This window comes from Ipomoea nil, unplaced genomic scaffold (genome assembly GCF_001879475.1).
Source record: "Ipomoea nil cultivar Tokyo-kokei standard unplaced genomic scaffold, Asagao_1.1 scaffold3238, whole genome shotgun sequence".
NCBI lineage: Eukaryota > Viridiplantae > Streptophyta > Magnoliopsida > Solanales > Convolvulaceae > Ipomoea > Ipomoea nil.
The window spans coordinates 740,196-761,428 of record NW_017619666.1 but is presented as its reverse complement, the minus strand read 5'-3'; the positions used below and the strand labels follow the sequence as shown (position 1 = coordinate 761,428).

The 21,233-nt window shown below is 37.9% G+C and overlaps 1 long non-coding RNA gene across 2 annotated transcripts; it reads right to left on the bottom strand.

Moving 5' to 3' along the window:
* Positions 1-5,597: 5,597 nt before the first annotated feature.
* On the bottom strand, positions 5,598-7,713 carry LOC109168958. Of its 2 annotated transcripts, none has more exons than XR_002052143.1 (3): positions 7,491-7,713; positions 6,619-6,718; positions 5,598-5,972 (listed from the first exon to the last, which is right to left on the bottom strand). It is a non-coding gene; the product is annotated as an uncharacterized LOC109168958 (long non-coding RNA). The 2 variants fall into 2 exon arrangements; XR_002052144.1 differs by having other exon boundaries at positions 5,598-5,871.
* Positions 7,714-21,233: the final 13,520 nt, after the last annotated feature.

The following is a 21,233-nucleotide window of genomic DNA, read 5'->3' as shown; positions in this document are numbered from 1 at the left end:
CTCTAGCTGAACATGTCTCTCTTCAAAATCATCTGATGATAAGTAGGATTCTCCATTAGTTTCATCTTCTTCTGAGTGATCCTCTGTTGCTGTGAAGAAGGCTACGAAGTTTCCAACGTTTTCATCAGACGGGTCATCTGTTGCTTCCTCTTCATCATCACTTAGGGTAGACACAGACATAGAAATGATTTTCACTAAAGACAAGGAGCATTAAAAGACTTATACCATCTTGTCAGAGAACAAGGACAAAAGCCATAATGCTTTTGGCTCCAATGGCTATACAGTACAAGTGCATTTAATGCCCAATGCCCACTGAGTAATACACACTGGTTATTAGGTTTAAAATTTTCATCTCCCTCCAACGGATGGATCTTTCCACCTATAAATACCTCTCTTCACCATTGAATAAGGTGTTGGTTAACTCACTCTCTCAATCTAAAGAAAAGCTCTTCAAAGCAGTTCCATCTTCTTAGCTTTTCATAACCAGTGTTTGTTGTGAAGTTTATCAAAGGCATATCCATCCTCATAATTCACAACCTGAAGCTGTCTTGTTCTTTTCTCAAGTGAATATCTACCAAGACATCAAGACAAGCTTCAATCTGTTGGAGAAGCATCAAATCTCTTTTCCAACATCTCAGCTCAGAAAGTAGTTGATAGAGGCGGAGTAAACTCTAGGAGTTGAAAAACTTTTCAAGTGGCTGTCCGGCTTAGTGATCAAGGAAGCCAGCTTGAAGTAATTTGTACTAAGAGTGATAGTGCAGACCCTTTCACGAGTTGTGAAAGAAGAGTGGAGTAGGCACAGTTGGCCGAACCACTATAAAAATCTCTCTGTCTCTCTCTCTCTTTACTTATCGCTTTTACTCTCGTGCTCTGCATATCATATCATATCGACCAAACGCATTATCTTTATCAACACGAAAGAGTGCAAAGAAAATTTAACTTAAAACAATATTTCCGCTGCACATACCTCCGAAAGGAGAATAATCGAAAAAGAATCGATTAGAGTCTATTCACCCCCCTCTAGACTCTCTCTGACCCTACTGGGACCAACACATTCATCCAAATCTCATTAAAAAAAAAAAAAAACAAGAAAAAAAAAAACAAACAAACAAACAAATTAAACAAACAAAATAAAAATAAAAAAGCCAAATTTCTTCTTGAAAACTGGGCATGTTTGGAGAGCAAATTTCTACATTTATAGGTATAATTTTTATCATATGAAAATAATTGAGGATATTGATTGAAGATTTATTTGTATTATTCGGTGATTTTTTTTTTATTCTGCAAAACACTGCATTATATTTGTACATCTTCATTCTAATGAGGGTTTTACAGACCATCTCCATTCTACCATGTTGACAATATTAGAAACCTAAAGAGTTTTTAGTAAGGAATTTCAGTTTCCATAAAAGTTTTATTAATTTTGTGTTAGCATATTTTGACAAAACAAATCTAGATTATTTAGAAAGTTTGCCTAAATTAAAGTTGTTTTTTTGCGTTGAGAAGTTGGCAAGATCAAAACATACCTTCCTAAATCCTTTTTGATTAGGAATAAAACCTTACTGTGATTGAATATATAACCTGAATCCTATACCTTTTAGGATTAAATTCCAAACAATACAACTATTTATGCAGATTTACATACTATTTCCTAGACAGCAACCTTTGTTCTCATCGAAATTCCAATTCATATATCTTCCTTGTCTTCACCAACATTCTTTTTGTCGCCGTATACAAACAATTTTTGTGTCTCAATGGATTCTGAATTTTATCTCAATAATGACATGCTTTCTGAGATTTTGTCTCTAACAACCTTGGAAACGCTAGATAGATGCAAGCTTGTTAGCAAGGAGATAAAAGAGTTAATTGAAGACTCGCGGTTCTTGAAAAATTACATTCGAAAGACCGAGAATATCATTGGATATTTTGTTCAAACGCTCCAATTTGGTTCGCGAGTTTCTACATTTGTGTCCATTGACCCAACCTTGAGGGTTCCAAATATATCTATGAAGTACTTCGGGGATGACCTAAGGATCTTGGCATCTTCCAACCAAGGAATTTTGTGTTGTGAAAAGTCAAGGGATTATTTTGTTTGTAAGCCAAGTACTAAACAATGTGTTGTGTTGCCTAGCCCCAAGGGACAAAGAATGCCCTTCGAACTAGTTGCTTTGATAATTCTTAAATCAAATCCCCTTCAGTACAAAATAATCAGATACCCACCCACGTGCCCGTCATTGGTAAGTTTCTTTATTTTTTACAATATTATTACAACCATAACTTAGCATTTTCGCGCGTTATATTATACTTCTTGCAATATATAATTCTAGTAATGGTAAATTAATGTTTTTATAATTTTTTAATTCTCAGGCTACTTGGAAAAAAAAGTCACAAATGTGAGATTTTCGATTCAAAAATTTGGTCATGGAGACAGTTAGAAAACCTCGTAACGGAACAATTCATGTTTTTTAACAATCAACCATCTGTTTGTATAGGAGACGAGCCTATTGGCTCATGAACCGCAACACAATTTTGGCTTTCGATTCAGCAACCGAAACTCACTCAGAATTCCAAGGACCAATAGTCGAAGACAACAGAATCTACGATCATGAAAGAATTGTTGAGTACAATGGGGAAGTTAGGATTTGTACACAAGTACAAATCAGATGAATTGTGGGTTTGGGGACTAGAAGACAGAAAAAATCACAAGTGGGAGATAAAGAGAGTTGTGGGAATCGATAGTTAGAAGAATAGGTTGGTAGGGTGTAATCTTGCAGACATGGCATTGATGATGGGGTATAGAGATCAAGTGTACGTAGAGAGTGGTTTATTTTCCCTTATAGATATTTTCCCGTTCCGGTCGAATTGGGAGCTCGTGGATCTGGAGGATGGATGCATGTTAAATTGCTTGGAAGAGATGATGACCGGTTAGCTTTATCTCATTAATGCATAATTTTCTACAGTTTGTATAGTTACATAATTCATGCTTTTGGAGGGCAAAGACACATTCCATTGCAAGATATGAGTTAATGTAATAATAAGTTAATGTATTATTAATGCATAATAAGCTCATGTAAGATATGAGTATTTTCAAAACAAAATCCCAATCAAAGTGGACCAAAAAACGACCATTCCTATCCTCTTTCTGTAGTATCAAACACGGGAGAAGCAAAAAACAAAAAATCTAGTGCTCAATTGTTGCAGTTGACAAGGCAGAGAGATAGTAATGGTGAAAGCTTGACCAGCAGATTGTATCAGTGATTTGTATTACTTGTCTAGATTAGCGTTAACATATAAATTAACCTATACAGGCATACATTTTCAAAAAAAAAAAAACCTATACAGTCATACATATAAGAGAAAAGGGTCAAATAAACCCCTGAACATTATACAAGAAGGCAATTAGACCCCTCAATTTTTAAAAGTAGCAATTAAACACATTAACTTTTAATTTTTGTGCATTTAGACCCAAAAACATGATATTTACCTGTAAATGCAGGTAATCTCTTATGTGACATCATTTGAGCTTGCCACGTATGCAAACTTTAAAAAAAAAACATTTATTAAAATTAAAAATCAAAATAAATAATAATAATAATAATAATAATAATAATAATATAATAATAATAATAATAATAATAATAATAATAATAATAATAATAATAAGTAAATTGTTGGTCCAAGTAGGGTCAAAAGAGAGTCTAGAGGGGGGTGAATAGACTCTAATCGATTTACCAAAGCGACTCCTTTCGGAGCAATGCACAGCGGAAATAGTGTTTTGTTTTAGATATTCTTTGCACACTTTCGTTATAGTGAAAACTTAGCGTTTGGTCGATATGATATGCAATGCACGAAAGTAATATAGCTGAATGTAAAGAGAAATGGAGAGAGATTTTTATAGTGGTTCAGCTGTTAACAAAGCCTACTCCACTCTTCTTTCACAACTCGTGAAAGAGTTTGCACTATCACTCCTAGTACAAACTACTTCAAGCTGGCTTCCTTGATCACCAAGTCGGGCAGCCACTTGAAAGGTTTTTCAACTCCTCGAGTTTACTCCGCCTTTATCAACTTCTTCCTAAGTTGAGTTGTTGGAAGGATAATCTGATGTTTCTCCAACGGGTTGAAGTTTGGATGGATCTTCACTTGAGAAATTACAAGACTGCTTCAAGTTGTGAAGTATGGAGATGAATATGTCTTTGAAAAACTTCACAATATCTTTGGTTATGAAAAGCTTTTAGGATATGAGACTGCTTGAAGAGCTTTTCTTTGGATAGCAAGAGTATATTAACCAGCACCTTCTTCAATGGAGAAGAGAGGTATTTATAGGTGGAAAAATTCATCCGTTGGAGGGAGATGAAAATTTCAAACCTAATAACCAGTGAATATTATCCATTGGGTATTTAATGCACTTGTACTGTATAGCCGTTAGAGCCAAAAGTATTATGGCTTTTGTCCTTGATCTCTGACAAAATGGTACAAGTCTTTTAATGCTCCTTGTCTTTTGTGAAGATCATTCCTAGGACACTTTTTGTCCGAATGATTTGCCCATCTGAATCATAGACAACATTCCCATTGCTTCACTTAATGAGTGTTGTCTTTTACAAGTCTGTCTTTGACTTGCTTGGTCGAAAGATTGACTTATATTTCATCCTTTCTTCTTAGACGAAGGTTCCTTTTGTAAAAGCAGTCTATCCGAGACTTACTTAATCATTCTTTCGTCTAGAAGCATCTTTCGATCACCTTGTTATCTTCAAGTCTTCATGTAGATATATTATGCTAGTTTCGGGCAGGATTTATACACCTCATAGGTTTGTTATACGAGACTTATCTAAGAAATAAAAAATAGGGGTCTACAATCTAAGACAGTTTGGTATCATCAAAATCTAAATACACTTGTTCCTAACATAAATAAATATTTTCTTGCCACGAATGCCCACCGCCCTGTGTCGTTCGCCGCCGCCGATTTGCTGGCCGGCAGCCAGAGAAGAAGAAGGCAGCCATGGCCATGGCTGCCTTCAACCTCTCTCTCTCTCTTTTTTTAATCTTTCCCTTCTTCGTCTCCAGATCTGGAGACGAAGAAGGAACCAAGAATATGGCAACCATGGCTGCCTTCAAGCTTCCACATCTTTAAAAAAAAAAAAAAAAAAAAATCATTCCCTTCTTCGTCTCCAGATCTGGAGACGAAGAAGGGACCCTTCTTCATCTCTAGATTTGGAGACGAAGAAGGAGGAAGAAGGCGGCCATGGAAGTTGGCCATGGCTGCCATTAACTGGGGGAAGGGTTTTTCTTTCTTTTTCTTTTGTTTTTTTTTTTAAATTTTTTTTATTTGTTTAAAAATATTAAATATTATTTTATTAATAAAAATGACACGTATGATGCCACATAAGAGGTTACCTACATTTACAAGTAAACATCCGATTTTTGGGTTTAAATGCACGAAAGTCAAAAGTTGATGTGTTTAATTGCTACTTTTAAAAGTTAAGGGGCCTAATTGACTCCTTGTAAAATGTTCATGGGTTTATTTGACCATTTTCCCTACATATAATAATAATAACAATAATAAAATAAAACAAGGGGAGTAGCCCGCTGCTCCCCTTTTGTTTTCCCACTTTCCCACATCGGTGGGAAAAGTGAGAATGGAGCCTTGAGGGCTCCTATATTGCTTGACCATTCATTGCGGGCAGCATTTTGAGGAGCCAAAAAGGCTAAGAGCCTTAAAACTCCAAAATGGCAGATTCGTCATTTACCAAACAAGGTCAGAGTCGATGTATTCTTTGACAAGTTGGCCAGGAGAATTGATATAAGCATCCTTAAACTTCATGGATTTGGCATGTTGAGCCCTTAGTTAAGATGTTCTGCATACATTAATGTGACCTGTATTACTTAGAAAACTGATATTACAAAACCTTGGTTTTAAAATCAGATATACCTAGAAACCCTTAGTCTCTTAGAACACTATAGCAAGCTGCCAAGCCCTATGCAAGCAAGTAGAAACAAGCTAATTAAGACATTAAACCAAAATGATATTATATAGCAGAAAATGTTTCCTCTTAATTGCTACCTTAAAGGGGGCAAAGAAATTATATCACACAAAGATCAGTTCTAGAAATTAATTGCTACTTTAAAGGGGGCAAACAAACTTGACACACAAAGATCAGTTCTAGAAATTAATTGTTACCTGAAATGGGGAAAACAAATTAGATCAACTGCAGAACATTTTAAAAAATTAAATTAAAACTTACAAACTGTGAAAGCGCTAGCAGAAAATGTCCCCTCACCAAGGTTGCTACATGATGAATACAACTGTAATTCATGAGGATAATGGCATGGAGGAAAGTAATTTTTTTAGTCATCATCTGACACAATATTGGTACAAGATCACCAAACTGTTTTGTGGATAGCATATACTCTAGAACCTGAATTTATGAACTCAAAACCCCAAGGGAAGAAAAAATAGCAACTTCTATTCTTTCTAGTTATAGGCTAAAAGAACCACATGGATGGATAGAAGATTTAAACAAGAAAGCATATGAAAACATAAACCAAATAAGAATACAAGAAAAATTAAAATTAGCTTAAAGATAAAAATTACATGCATACCACAAAGACCCTGTTATTTACCTTAGCTTCTCAGCATACAATTCCACAGTATTCTCCTCAAATATGAATCTCTTTTGCACAAATGATGTGAGTTCCCTACACCTTCCTTTCTCGCCTACAGCTACAGTGACAAATACAACCCAAGACATCAATACTACATAATGAATCTGCATAACCTCCCAGACTCAAACCCGTGACATGGCTCTGATACAACTTGTTAGATCAAACGCTTACCGTTACGCCAAAAGCTATAGCTTCCAGCAAAGGCGCATCCTTATATACCGCCACCACATTTTCGAAGGGCAGGGTGGTCTCCGCCCAACAAATCCCTTTTAGAAAGCTTTGAGATGTATGCACATTGGACTGTGTACCTCAATGCTCATTTAAGTATTACCACATCCACACTTTCAAATACAAATAAATGAATATCATTGGAGTGTGGCCTGATCATCAATGACATTTATGACCTTTAAAAACATCACAAGTACCAATTACACAATACAATTCAGTCCATAGGTCAAACTATTCAAAAAGAAAAATAGAAGACAGAAAATAGTTCTAAAATCTTGGCAATAGTGCAAAAACAACAGTAATCAGCATTATAAAATTTGAAACATTAAAATAGCAGGAAAACTACGACTTCTACACGTTCATGTGCGCAAATAGTTACCAATCAGACTTCATGCTCTGAATATATAGAAATTCATTTCAAACAACAAAAAAAAAAGAAATGGACGTTTAGAGAGACAAATCACCAAGAACATTCTGAGTGCGAGTGGCTCTTATGATGATCTCGGTTCTCATCGGAATGACTCTGACCTCCGATGTAACAAAAACTATGAACATAAACTCGCGAAAATTAACAATATATATTACATATCGCAAATGCTGACCTGTGCCCTAGGGTTTTCTCTTCTGAGTAGCCATATTGGGAGGAGGAAAACAACAAACTCCGACAAGATCCTACCCGCAAAATGAGCTCTACCGGGGATTGAGATTTTGGAGTTGAAACTGTTGACCTGTGTCCTAGGGTTTTCTTTGATGCCACAGCATTAGCTTCGATGCAAGTGAGAAGATCTAACTGACAACGTTCACTTAATACTGTAGACCTGCTCTTTTGTAGTTTTGTATTAAGGACTCATCTATTCAAATAATGTGTGTAGTTTTAGGCTGTGTTTGGAAACCCAAAAACTATTTCTGAAAAAATTATTTCTGAAAATTATTTTTCGAGTTTTTAGTGTTTGGCAACATTTGGAAAATTCAGTTAACGGAAAACATTTTCCGTTGACTGGGTTGGCGGAAGTCATTTTTCGCCATTGCTGTTTCATTTTTTTAAAGGTTTCTATGGTTTCTGAAAACCATAGCTATGGTTCCGGCGGAAACCAGTTCCGCCGGAAACCAAACGGATACCCGAACTTTCTTTCTTTTTTTTAGTTTCAAACATATAAAATGTATTTTTATATTCTAAATAAAATAATTAAAATATTTAATTATACAATTCTACTCATTTTCCAGAAAATGAACCAAACACACCAAAACAGTTTTCCAAATGCAACCAAACACTGGAAAAGGAAAATATTTTCCAAAAAATGACTCATTTTCCAGAAATCATTTTCCAAAAGTCATTATCCTGCTTTCCAAACGGACCCTTAATATATTATATAGTAATTAAAATTAAAATATATTTTTTTGAAAGCAAAAACGATTCATTAAGAGCTCACAAGAGCAGCAATACAAGAGGGCGGGTAAGAAAACCACGACCCTAGGACAGACGAGGAATCAGTCGCCCGTGCAAGCACATGAGCCACGTGATTCGCTGACCTCTTGACATGGTGAACCTGCACGTTCCCTATGTCACTAGCAACCTGAATACATTGCTTTACAATCGACCCTACGTATGAAAAATCAGAATGCCGGGAATTAAAAGCAGTACAGAAGATCAAACAATCAGTTTCTACTATTATGTTATTAAAACTAAAACTCCGTAGCCAGCTTAGCGCTTTTTCGACCGCATGCGCCTCTGCTAGTAAAGGGTCACGAATGCACCCTAGTCTTCCGCTTTGAGCTGCAATGAAGCGTCCTTCGTGGCTGCGAACAACTGCACCAAAGCCTCCCCCCCCCCCCCCCCCATCACCGAAGAGAGCGGCATCCACGTTGCACTTCATCCAATCGTGTGGTGGTGGTGACCAGAGGGTGGTGGATGAAGATGGTAGTACCATACTCCTAGGCGTCTTCCTTGTAGATTTCCAGAGAGTTTGTAGTGCCTGCAATTGGTTGGTTGGAGCCACTGATGATTTCGTCTCGTCTCTCTACACTTTGTCATTACAGGTGTTCCACATTATCCAGAAGATAGCTGCTAGGCGTACCGCCTGATCCACGGTTGCAGTTCCCAGAGTTGAATCCATGAAATCCAGTAGAGTCCTACCGCATAGGACGTCATCGTCCTCCCAAATCCGCATGTCCACAACACACTCGCACAGCAAATGCTCCATCGTCTCCGTCGGAAAGTCACATAACGGACAACCCCCTCCGACCCATACTCGACGTAGCTTTAAAGTTTCTTTGACTGGTAAGATGCCCCGAGCGCATCTCCACAGGAGGTTTTTCGCCTTGGGCGGCACTGGCAGACTCCATAGTCGGCTCCACGCCGTGAACCTTCCAACAGGACCGCCAGGTGCTTCTGGGTGCATGAGTAATTGATAGCCATGTCGGACCGTGTACATGCCGCGAGCATCGCCAAGCCACCGCCAGGAATTTGGAAGGGAAGGTGACAAGGGTGTGGCCATAATTCTAGGTACATCACTGTCCAAAAATAAATCACATAACACATCTTCATCCCTTTCGCCTTGCGGCGTTAACAGGCCAGCCATCGTCGCCTCCTTTAGTTGCTCGACGCAGGGCGTGTTCAGGGATGGGGAGAATGGGTCAGCTAACCACGGGCAACCCCAGATCTTGGACACTAAACCGTCACCAATCCGACGAGCAGCTCCGAACTTTAGGAGAGATTGCTCCGCCATAATGCTCCGCCACAAGTAGCTCGGATTGCCCCCAAGTTGTGCTTCCAGGAAAGTGCCGTGTGGATAATACTTCGCTTTTAGTAGTCGGCCAACCAATGAATCGGGATAGATCATTAGTCGCCAACCTTGCTTTGCCAAGAGGGCCACATTAAACTCGTGGAGTCATTTGAAACCCAGGCCGCCATGCTTCTTCGGTAAACAAAGGCGAGTCCAGCTTAACCAATGAATTCCTCTTCTACCCGATCCGCCACCTCCCCACCAGTATCGATTGAACAACTTTTCAATAGTTGAACAAACACGCTCAGGCAATAGGAAGACTGGCATGGTAAATATGGGTAGAGCCTGAGCAATGCTTTTTAGTAAAACCTTTTTTCCTGCCCTTGATAGAAGCTTCTGTTACCATCCACCGATTCTCTCCCGCACTCGTTGTTCAATGTAATGAAAAGTAGCCGACTTATTACGGCCTAACACCGAAGGTAGGCGCAAATTGCAATCCAAATCGTTGGTCGCACGGACCCCCACACACCCCACCACTAGAGCCCTTGTATTTGTGGTGGTATTTGAACTAAAAACAGCATTAGACTTCTCATAATTAATTACCTGCCCCGAGGTTGCACTGTAGGTGTCTAGACAATCTTTGATCTTTTATGCTTCGGTGTGAGTAGCTCTAAAAAAGAGCATGTTGTCGTCCGCGAAAAACAGGTGCGAAATGGATGGTGCCCCCCCTCGCGACCCTGACACCGTGGATGTCACCACGGCCCTCGGCCTGTTACAACAGAATAGATAGGCCTTCAGCACAGAGAATAAACAAGTAAGGGGACAATGGGTCCCCTTGCCGAATGCCTCGAGTGGGACAGGTCGTCTCCACGGTCTCACCGTTTACCTGGATGTGATAAATCACGGATGTAACACCCATCATAAGTAAAGTAGTCCAGTCACGATCAAAACCCAACGCCGTCAGCATGCCCTCCAAAATTCCCACTCCATCCAATCATAGGCTTTGGCCATGTCGAGTTTCAGAGCAGTCCATCCCGTCACCCCGCTAGTCTTTCTTCTCAGGTAATGGCTTACCTCCCCGGCTACGATGATGTTATCTGTCAACAATCTGTTGGGTACAAATGCGCTTTGAGAAGCCAAAACAACACTGTGGAGCACTTCTTTTAACCGGTTTGCCAACATTTTGGCGAGCACTTTGTACACTACATTGTAGAGAGCAATCGGACGAAGATCAGAAACCTTCTCGGGGATATTCTTCTTGGGGATCAGAACGATATTGGAATCGTTGAGGCCATGTGGTAGCCTTCGATTCACAATGCAATGCATAATAAACATTGACAAATCATGGCCAACAACAGGCCAAAAGTGATGATAAAAAGTAGGCGACATACCGTCAAGACCCAAGGCTTTCTCCGGGGCCATCGAGAATAATGCCAGCTTGACTTCGGCCACAGTGAACGGCAGCGCTAAGGTAGTGTTCATCTCGACCGTTACCCGACTTGTGACCCGATGAAATATATCCAAATTGATGCCCGTGGACTGGAAGATATCCCTGTAATACCGCATTAACTCAGAGTTCATCTCCGTTCCCTCTAACCAATGACCGTCATGACCATTCACCCGTAATAAAAGATTACTCCGACGACGAGCCGACGCTGCCTTGTGGAAATACTTAGTGTTGAGATATCCGTGTTGTAACTAGAGCTGCTTCGACCGTTGCTTCCAGAATAGTTCTTCTTGCTGTAGTAGTGACATCAACTCACCCTCGCCTGTTATGTAGTCGATAACATCCTGCTGATCACAGGAGTCCCTAAGGGCTTCCAGTTTCCTGCGAAGTTGTTTCACCTGGGAACCAAAACGTCTGAAATACTCCTCTCCCCAACGTCCCAAATGCCGACCACACTCATTGATGTGTTGCTGAAAGTCCATCCCAATAAACTAACTCCACACCTGATCGACCACCTTGTGACAACCCTCTTCATGCAACCAAGCAGACTCGAATCTGAATTTCCTCTTAGCAGCTCGGATAGTCCTTGATTCCAAGTTGATATAGATGGCAGTATGGTCTGAAGACAACGTCAGAAAGTTACGAACCACTGCAGCCTCATAAATGTCCAACCAACATGTAGTCGCCACAGCCCTGTCAAGCCGCTCCTCTACCCACGCTGTCGTGCCGCGTCCCCTCTCCCAGGTGAAGCGATTGCCTGACATGCCTAAGTCGAGAAGCTGACAATCAGTTAGAGCGTCATTAAAGCCTTCGATGAGTGACATAGGCTACGGGTGCGGTCCACGTTTCTCCGATAGGCAAGCAACATCGTTAAAATCGCCGATGGTTACCCAAGGAAGATCGGAATGATCCTTGAGCTCGCGGAGGAGATTCCAAGACAACTGCCTTTTTCTTTAATCCGGGTTCCCATAAAAGCAAGTGAGACGCCAATCTGGTTTTCCCGGTAAGGAGACAATAACATCAATGTGACTAGAAGAATAACTGAGCAAAGAGGCCATCGTCGAATTGAATCTCTCCAAAGAAGTGCTAAACCGCCACACATACTTGTGCGTTCTACACACAGTAAACCCTCGTAACCCAACCTTAATCTGATTCGTTCAACTTGTAACGTAGTAGCTTTCGTTTTCATGAGGAAAACGAAACTGGTTGTTGTCTGGACACTAAGCCCAGTAATTCTTGAACTGTCCGGTCACTACCCAACCCCCGGCAGTTCCATCTCAAAACACTCATTGCGTAGGGCAAGCCTGGACTACCAGACCCACCAGAGACATGTTTTTTGGGTTCTCAGCCATGATCACATCATCCACCGCACTTCCCTCCCTACGCCTCTTCAAATCACCCTGCAGACCGCTGGTCTCTTCGATAGCCACCACATTCTGAGCCGCGGTTACCGGGCTGGAAACATGCGACACTGTCACGGTTTGAGGGAGTTCCAGCAGCAGCCACTTCGCCCCGACTGGCCTGACCTGAGCCGAGCCCTTGCCCGCATCCAAGCCCCGTAGAGATATGCCTTCGGCCCGACCCCCTCATCATAAACTTTCTTGCAAAACATATCGAAGTGCCCTAACACCCCACAGTAGAAACAAAACGTACCTAGCTGTTCGTATTTGAAGCTTACCCACTGCAAAGAGTCATCCTTGCGGCAGAGTTTTATTCGTCTCTTCAGAGGCGCGTTCACATTGATCTGGACTCTGATTCTGAAGAAGCTCATCCAAGTGCCACCTAAGTTGTGAGGATTGGTCGTTATAAACGTACCAATGTAGTCCCCAATACGGGCGATGAACTCCGAGGATGCGTAAATTGTGGGGAGATCGTGAATCTGAATCCAGAAAGCCACATCATTGAGCGCCACCTCCACCGGGTTGACACCGATTGGGACCTTATCGCGGATCAGTGTATGGTTTTCGAAAGTCCAAAACCCATCATCCAACACACGCTATAGATCCTTCGGATGCGGGAATTGGAACAGAAAGAGGTTTTCAGTGATCGGGAGGACGCGCATCCCCATAACCGGGCGCCAAACATAAGCCAACACCTGTTGCATATGATCAAATTTGATCGGTCGATCCGTCAAGAATCGCCCAACTAGCTCATAATGGAAGATCTCCGTCGGGAGGTGTGGATATCCTGTGCGCCCAAGCCCCCGTTTTCTTCCTTTGTCAACGACATCACGGCACAGGCTTCCTCGATCGCACTAGTGTCCATAGCCGAAGGGGGATGATCGTACCAGTGAATGCAATGGAGAGTACGCAGAGTATGAACGAATACGAGATCGCACACCGACAGATCGTGGCGTAAACACATAATGGGTGATCGCAGATGAGATCACATGCAAAGAGGAGAATTAGGAGATCAAACGCTAATGGATCGGATTGAACAACCCATAGACCCAGTGTGTATGAATATAGTAGAAAACAAACGCCGTGGAGGAGGAAAGATCGACGTAGTGGGGCAGAAACAACCATAATGGGGTAGGGAAACCCTAGAAAGCTAGGGAGATACTCTCCAAGCACTAATCAGAGAGAGACCACATTGTGTTACGAGATATTACTTAGCCGTCTACTGATGTTCTTCGTTGTAACATAGTTAGTTAGATGGATAAGTAGTTGTATTATGTTGTCTAAAATTAAAATATATGATCATTATCTTAGTGAGTTTAGTTATTTTTTCTAGTTTTTAGAATCTTACGGATTGTATAATGAAATGTACTGTTACTAGATGAATGAGAATGGTCGTGTATCTTTCTACTCAATTTTACATTCTAGATTTTCTCTCTTTGTTTAGCTCGTATTGTGTAATGAAACTTCCACCACCACCGAAGACCAATCACACAAAAGAACATCATAATTCACAACAATATACCAATTAACATGTTATTTAACTTTTTTTAACTAAATAATGAAATTACATATTAGACATATGTAGTACAGTAAATAGTAGAAAAACAAAATTTTAAAAATAACTAATTATGACAAAAAGATGAAAATTAATGATATAATGTAATGAAATTAAAAGGAATATGACTAAATATGACAAAGTCACAATAGTTGAGACTAGGATTCGTATGAAAGTTTGGAAAATGTTTTTCGTAAATGATTTTCAAAAAATGACTTGTTTTTTGAAAAATAATTTAATTTTCTAATATGTAGTGAATGTTAAAAAATTATATTTTTCTGTTTGAAGAAGAAGAAGAAGAAGAAGAAGAAGGGAGAAGAAGGAGGAGAAGGAGAAGGAGAAGCAGGAGGAGAAGGAGAAGGAGAATTTTTTATTTTTTTTTAACCTAGCATTTTTTATAGGTTTCTACGTAACTATGATGACATGACACAGGTTATTAGTTCAACAATTATACTGTGGACCATGGTCCAAAACGACAGACATTATAGTGTATCTAAACGGAAACTGTCTCACATATTATTTTTATTATATTATCAAATGAAGCTATAATTGAATTGAAATGAAACTGTATTTGTGTTGAAATGAAATTGTTGTGTATACAAAATTAAACTGAATAACAATTTCACATATTTGAGTGTATATAGTCTAGCGAAACTATAGTTATATCAAAATGATATTGTAGTTGTGTTGAAATAAAACTGCAGTGCATATTTGATGCCTGGATCATAATGCATTGTGGACCTAATTTGCCTTATTAGGCTATCCTCATCCCACAAATTTCTCTCACTTTCTAAAATGGGTCTTACTTTCACATCATCAAATTTGTAATATTTGGTCTACATCCCTGCAATATTATCTCACTTTCTAAAATGATCCCACTTTTATATTATATTATAAATGTAATAATTAAATAATAATAATAATAGATAAAAAAATAATAATAATAATACGGCAGCTTTTGTCAGCAAAAGTTGCCGCCTTGCAACTTTGAAACAATAGCAAGCACTTTCTAAGTTAGAAAGTGCTTTCTAACTTTGAAGCCACATCCGCATAAAAAAAAATAAAAAATGTTTTCTCTCACATGCCATATCATTTGGAAAGTAGGAAAATTTTTGAGTTGAGATTAGCCTTAGTTGATGTGAGCCTTCTTTTTTAAGTAAAACCCCAAAATTTTAAGTCAACCAAATCACAACTCTTCTTTTATTGGCCTCATAAAATCAGAAAACCTGAACTGTCCATTCCTGCAACTCCAATAAGAGCATGGATTCCACATCTGTGCTCCTTCCTTTCCACACGCTCACAATCCTTCTCCTACCTGTTTTCATTCGAAGAAATCGGAGGAGAAGATGTTCTGGAGAGCGCCTAAAAAGAGCAATAATACGAAGCTTCTTCGAACTGTTCGTGTTCCCGGAGGATCCGGACGAGGGAAAAAGCGGATTTGAATGGGGTGCCTGAGAGGGGCATGGAGAATGGACTCGAAACCTTTCTGTTCGCGAATGTGTAGAGTGCAGTAACTGAAGAATGCTTATCAGATTGCCTGGTTATGTCGTCCACGTATAGCAAATCATCAATCCGTGCTGCGGTATTATTGAAAGTCAGACTCTCCAAGACTCTTGAATAGCTCTCGAGAATCGACTTCCCCACATCATGAAACATACATTGGAACAAGAACATGAATCCTTGTAGCTGAAATGAAGGTTTTGGCCAAATATATTTCATTGTCTTGCTTTTTTCTTTGAGAATGGATATAAAAATAAGAGCAGAAGTAAACCTTGTTGCACTGAATCTTGGTGGCGTCAGTCCAAGGTTGCCTGGCACTAGTACAAAAAAGCATATCCACTACAACTGTAAAAGATTTTTCGCTACACCTGTACAGGTGTAGCGAATTCCAGTGTCGCTGAAAGTCCTAGCTTTCCTCGACACCCGCAGTGTCGCTGAAAGTCCTAGCTTTCCGCGACACCCGTACAAGGTGTCGAGGAAAGCCAAGGATATTAATTTTTTTTCTTTAAATGTTGTGGGTAGATTTTATTATAATTTATATAATTAGTCACACGTGATCAAAATATCTTAATAATTTCAGTTATGAAATTGTATTGATCACTTGATATTTGTACACAAAAGAATATTAATTTACAAAGCTATTAATCCAATTTTTTTAATGCATAATAAATACACATAAAAGAAACTAGACTAATTATCACAAAATATATACAATAAAATATTCTTTGAATATGTACATATATCAATACTTTATGATAGAAGACGCCAATTTATTTACATTATAACCATATGTTAAATAAATTTACTTTCCTGTCTGTAATGATAAAACTCACTAAAAATATATTCCCATACATAATTGTCGATGGGCTAAATTATGATCATAGTTTGATATTTTTATCCTAATTAATCATATAAGCATAATCAAATTGTCTGTGGGCTAAATTTCGTTATATCATATATAATTAATCACAATCGATATGTCTATGATAGATTGTATGTGATCTCAAAAAATTTTAATTAATTAAAGATGTTGTGGCTACTCCTTAATTAATCAAAATTATATTATAACTATACTGTTATCTTGATATTTTAGGCATGCATCAACTTTAAAGCCCAAAAATAATTATGCAGCAATGTGATAAACAATTCCAAGTATACTCCCAGGAAATTTAGTTGGGACAAAGCCTCATTAAAAACCACTCCTTAGACAGGGTAATGTTTCAAGGAAACTAGTAGCACATTGGCCACTTCTCGAGAAACTTTTCCTCGGTTCATGTTTTCTCACACTAAAGACATAATTAACGAGTAATCTTTCCTAATCTTTAATAGTTCACATATGGAAAGACTTTTAATCAAGTGAACATTATATTCGTCTAAAGGTGCTTAAACATAATGCACTACCATATATAATTTCACACATAAAGTTCAAATTAACAAGGAATTATTATAATTCCTAACTTATGCAATCTCTAAAGGCATAATTAAATTCACATAACTAGAAAATATAATGTTATGCTAGTGAACAATTATGTATGAAACTTAGTAAGCTCATATCCAAATAAATTGTACACCATAAGAACAATTTAAAATGAGCTATAAAATTATTATTCAAATAACAACATAAATCCAAAACTTAAAGGATTATAACATTTGAATAATAATTTATAATAACTATATACTTTTCAATTATTGAAAAGTTTTAACTTGTAGGCCCAATACAAAAATGATTCAAGGCGTATAGTACACTTAATGAGAACTAACTTAAAATTGTAAATTCTAATCATATCAAAACCATATGATATGTTGACATTTACAAATTAAATTCTCACAAAACTAAATTGCATAATTTAAACCATAATATTATGCATTTAATTTAATTATATGCATAAATCAAACTAAAAAAAAAATGTGAATATAAAATCAAATATTCATAGTCAATCAAAGTGGGCATCACAATCCGAAAATAATAATGATAACAATGATACGACATATTGATTGCTCAGTTCAACATAGATAATCGATATTACTGTAATAATAATTATGTGACAGTAACAACTGAATAATCAATTTCCTCAATTACGTGATTTAAAATGGAAAAACAATTGCTGAAACCTCAAGCTTTTAAAACATTTACGGAAAAATTTAAAACTTAATAAATGAAAATTTGAAAATCAATAATGTTGAATAAAATATAATAACCAACATTCTTAAATTTATATAAAGGCATACTTAAAAGCGGTTCTTGATTAAAACTTTATGACCTTACTAATTACAATAACAATGACTGGGTAAATGCAAACAATTGCAACAGTCGCCAAACATCTCAATATATCATCCAATCATGCCAATTAGTCACAAAATTAATATAGCAATTCACTTTTACCATAAATAATGTACCAAAATGATAACAATATGCATTAAAACAAATTTCAGTACAAATTAGTATGACAATTTAAAATGGAAAAAGGTTTTCAAAATAATAAATCATGCTCAAATTGATCCATAATTACTCAACTACCATCAATAACAATAAAACAAATTATTATTATTAAAATAATGGTAATAACAAAATGAATAATTAAAACTTTATATAACCCAAACAAGCCCAAAAAATCAAAGCATGCCGAAATATATATATATATATATATATATATATATATATATATATATATATATATAGGGTTGCATTCACATGCAAACCCCCTTAAAATACAAACCTGTGGACAAATATGAGCCATTAGATTAGATTAGATTAATGAATTAGATTTAAGGAGTGAATAGGAAGCCAGGATCGTGATTAATGATTGTAAGGGCATATAAGACATTCAAACAATATCCTAATTACGGTAAATATATGTTTATGATTTATAACCTAAATTAAAGGAGAATAATTATATTAGGATTAAGATGCCTACAACCAAGCAAACCCCCAACAAATGAAGACAAAGAAACGCACAAAACACAATAACCCACATAAAAAAAAAAAAAAAAACAAAGACGAAACGAAGGATGTCCACGTACCTCGGCCGACACTTCCGACCAGTGGTCCTCGCCTCTTCGACGTACCCCGGACCCCACCAACGACCATCGTGGAAGTGAAGGACGAAAGAGAAATCAATGAAGTCTACGCGAATAGCAAACACAGAGCGACTGACGAACGAGGAAAGGGAGAAATGCCAACGTGCGAGTGCAAGTCGGTGAAGGAGACTATTTTAATTAGGTTACTATGAATGCAAAATACCACAAGTACCCCCTAAACATAAAAACACAGAAATCTTATCGTATAAACACCTTGGCCGAACGAAACAATCATGACCATCCAATCTCAAAATCCAACGGCCCCATCTTGTCCACAGGTTTGTATTTTAAGATGTGTTTTTACATGAATGTAATTCTATATATATATATATATATATATATATATATATATATATATAGTGAGGTTCAAGTGAGGCCAGGGTATTAGGTGAGGACTGTGGACAAATTGCATCCATTAGATCAGGCAATCTAACGGCACCCATTGCACAAGGAGAGAAAGTAAAAGCCAGTAAATAAGGCATGTAACGGAAGGAATAATTAATATAGGGGGTAAAACTGTAATTGGATAATAGGTTGTGTAATACTAGAAAAGGAAGGAGCGAAATCAGAGGCCGGGTCTGTACGAGTAGGGTTAAAACGACGAAACTGTAAGGAAGGTGTCACATTGCACAATCACATTGCGAGAGAAACGAAAGCACAGAAGCCGATTAGGTGAAGAAGTGGTTACGACTACAGAAACGACGGCTATGGCGGACGGAACACCTAGAAGAAGTAACCGGCGAGCATCAATTGAGGCACCGAGTAGACTCCGTAAGCAAAAAGTTAAATTTTTTTTGTTTATTGTTTTTTTTTTTTTAGAACGATTGGTTGAGAATTGGATTCATTGTTTATGAAATTGCATGTTTGAAGTCAGTGGTATTGTATGTGTGTGTGTGTGTGTTTTTTTTTTTCTTTTGGATAAGAAAAAGTGACCAAACTTGGGTGTTGAATTGTGGCGACTTGCTTGGACTCTATTCGAGTATCGCCGGTGGGTGAGAGCGGCAAAGTGAGGGTCGAAAAAAAGAGGTGAAGGCTAGGAAGGGATATTGGTTCTGGGTGTATTTTTTTTTTGTGTGTTTTTTATTGCTGTTTAACAGGGGGAGGTTTAGAGTGGTGCGATAAGAGCCAAATAAAAAGGCTGTTAGTATAGAACTGATGTGGAATATATGGAAGAGCTCTGTGCAGTTCTGAGATTGTGAAAAATGCATAATAAATATGAGAAGAGTAGATAGGAAATACACATTGAAAACTCAAAGGAGCAGGAACAGTTTGGAGTTTGCTTTGTTTTACCATATGATTCATTATTACCCCCTAGAAGATTTTCAGTTGATTATCTTTGGAAGCATTAGATGATGGCTTGAACTGTCCCAAGAGGACACACTTTTTCTTGGATTGGCTTCGGCACTATCATACAAAACAAACTCCATCACCATAGAATCCATAATGTGTGTGTTTGATATTTTCTTTTGTGCATTTTAGGTTGTTTATAGTGTGTATTTGTGTACCTTGTTTGTGCATTTTGTTTTTTTGTTTTTTTTTTTGTTTTTTTTTTTTGTTTTTTTTTTTTCACATATAGCAGATTATTGAGGGCATTAATGTGGGGAGGTTTTGAGAGTATATACTTTACTTTTGTAACATTGTGGGTGCATAAACAACTACATAGAATGCATTGAGTAGTAAGAGGGTACGTTGCATGATGGGGTAAATGGTTGTTGTTTCGATTTAAATCCAGCAAATGCATATGTGCATTACTATGTTCTTGATGGATGCATTTGAGTGTGCTTGTAGAGTGCAAGTAGTTGTCTAAATTGGTTATTTTGTAATGGTGCATTTGTGCTTGGAATGCATGTGCATGTATGTATGAACCTTCGGCTGTGGATGATAACCCAGGGACAAAATGTGTTTGGGTTTAGGATCTTAGTGTGCATGTGATGCAGTTGGTTTTGTGCATTTGTAGTAATATTTGCATTTTGGCAACAGTTTGGCGTGTGGGATTGTCTACGATAACCAGGTTTGAACATTGGAATCACTTAACTAACACTATTTTTTTTTATTCAAACAGAAAGACTTGTCGCTATTACCGGCGACTTTTCTAGATGATATGCTTGAAAAAGAGAAGGCGGTGACGGTGCAACTTCTAGAGTCGAAACGTATGCAGATGCGATGAAGGGATACCAAGAATAAGGTCAATTGCGGGGTATTTGCCATGAGACACATAGAGACTTTCCTAGGGGAGTGTGCTGCAAATTGAGAATGTGGGCTCCGCAAATGGGACAAAAATGCACTACACCGTTTGGTTTTGTGGACATGAACTATTTTTATTTGATTGCGGTGGTCTGAAATGATTGTCTTAAATGTGGTGGTTAGTGACACATGATCTTCACAACCGTTTTCCTTATTTTTGAAGTGTATGAATTTGGATAGTGGTAAACACATTGTTGTTATTTGTATGTATTTAACTTTCCAGCTTTAGATGGTATATTCAAGTCTTATGTATTTCACAAATAATTTCTATGTCGTGTGGAACTACTCTGCCATATCTGAGCTCATGTGCATATGGCTCCGTTCAAATTGAGATGGACTTTTCACACTGTGATTATGCATATGGGTGCATTGCGCTGTGATAAGAGCAAAAGGCATAC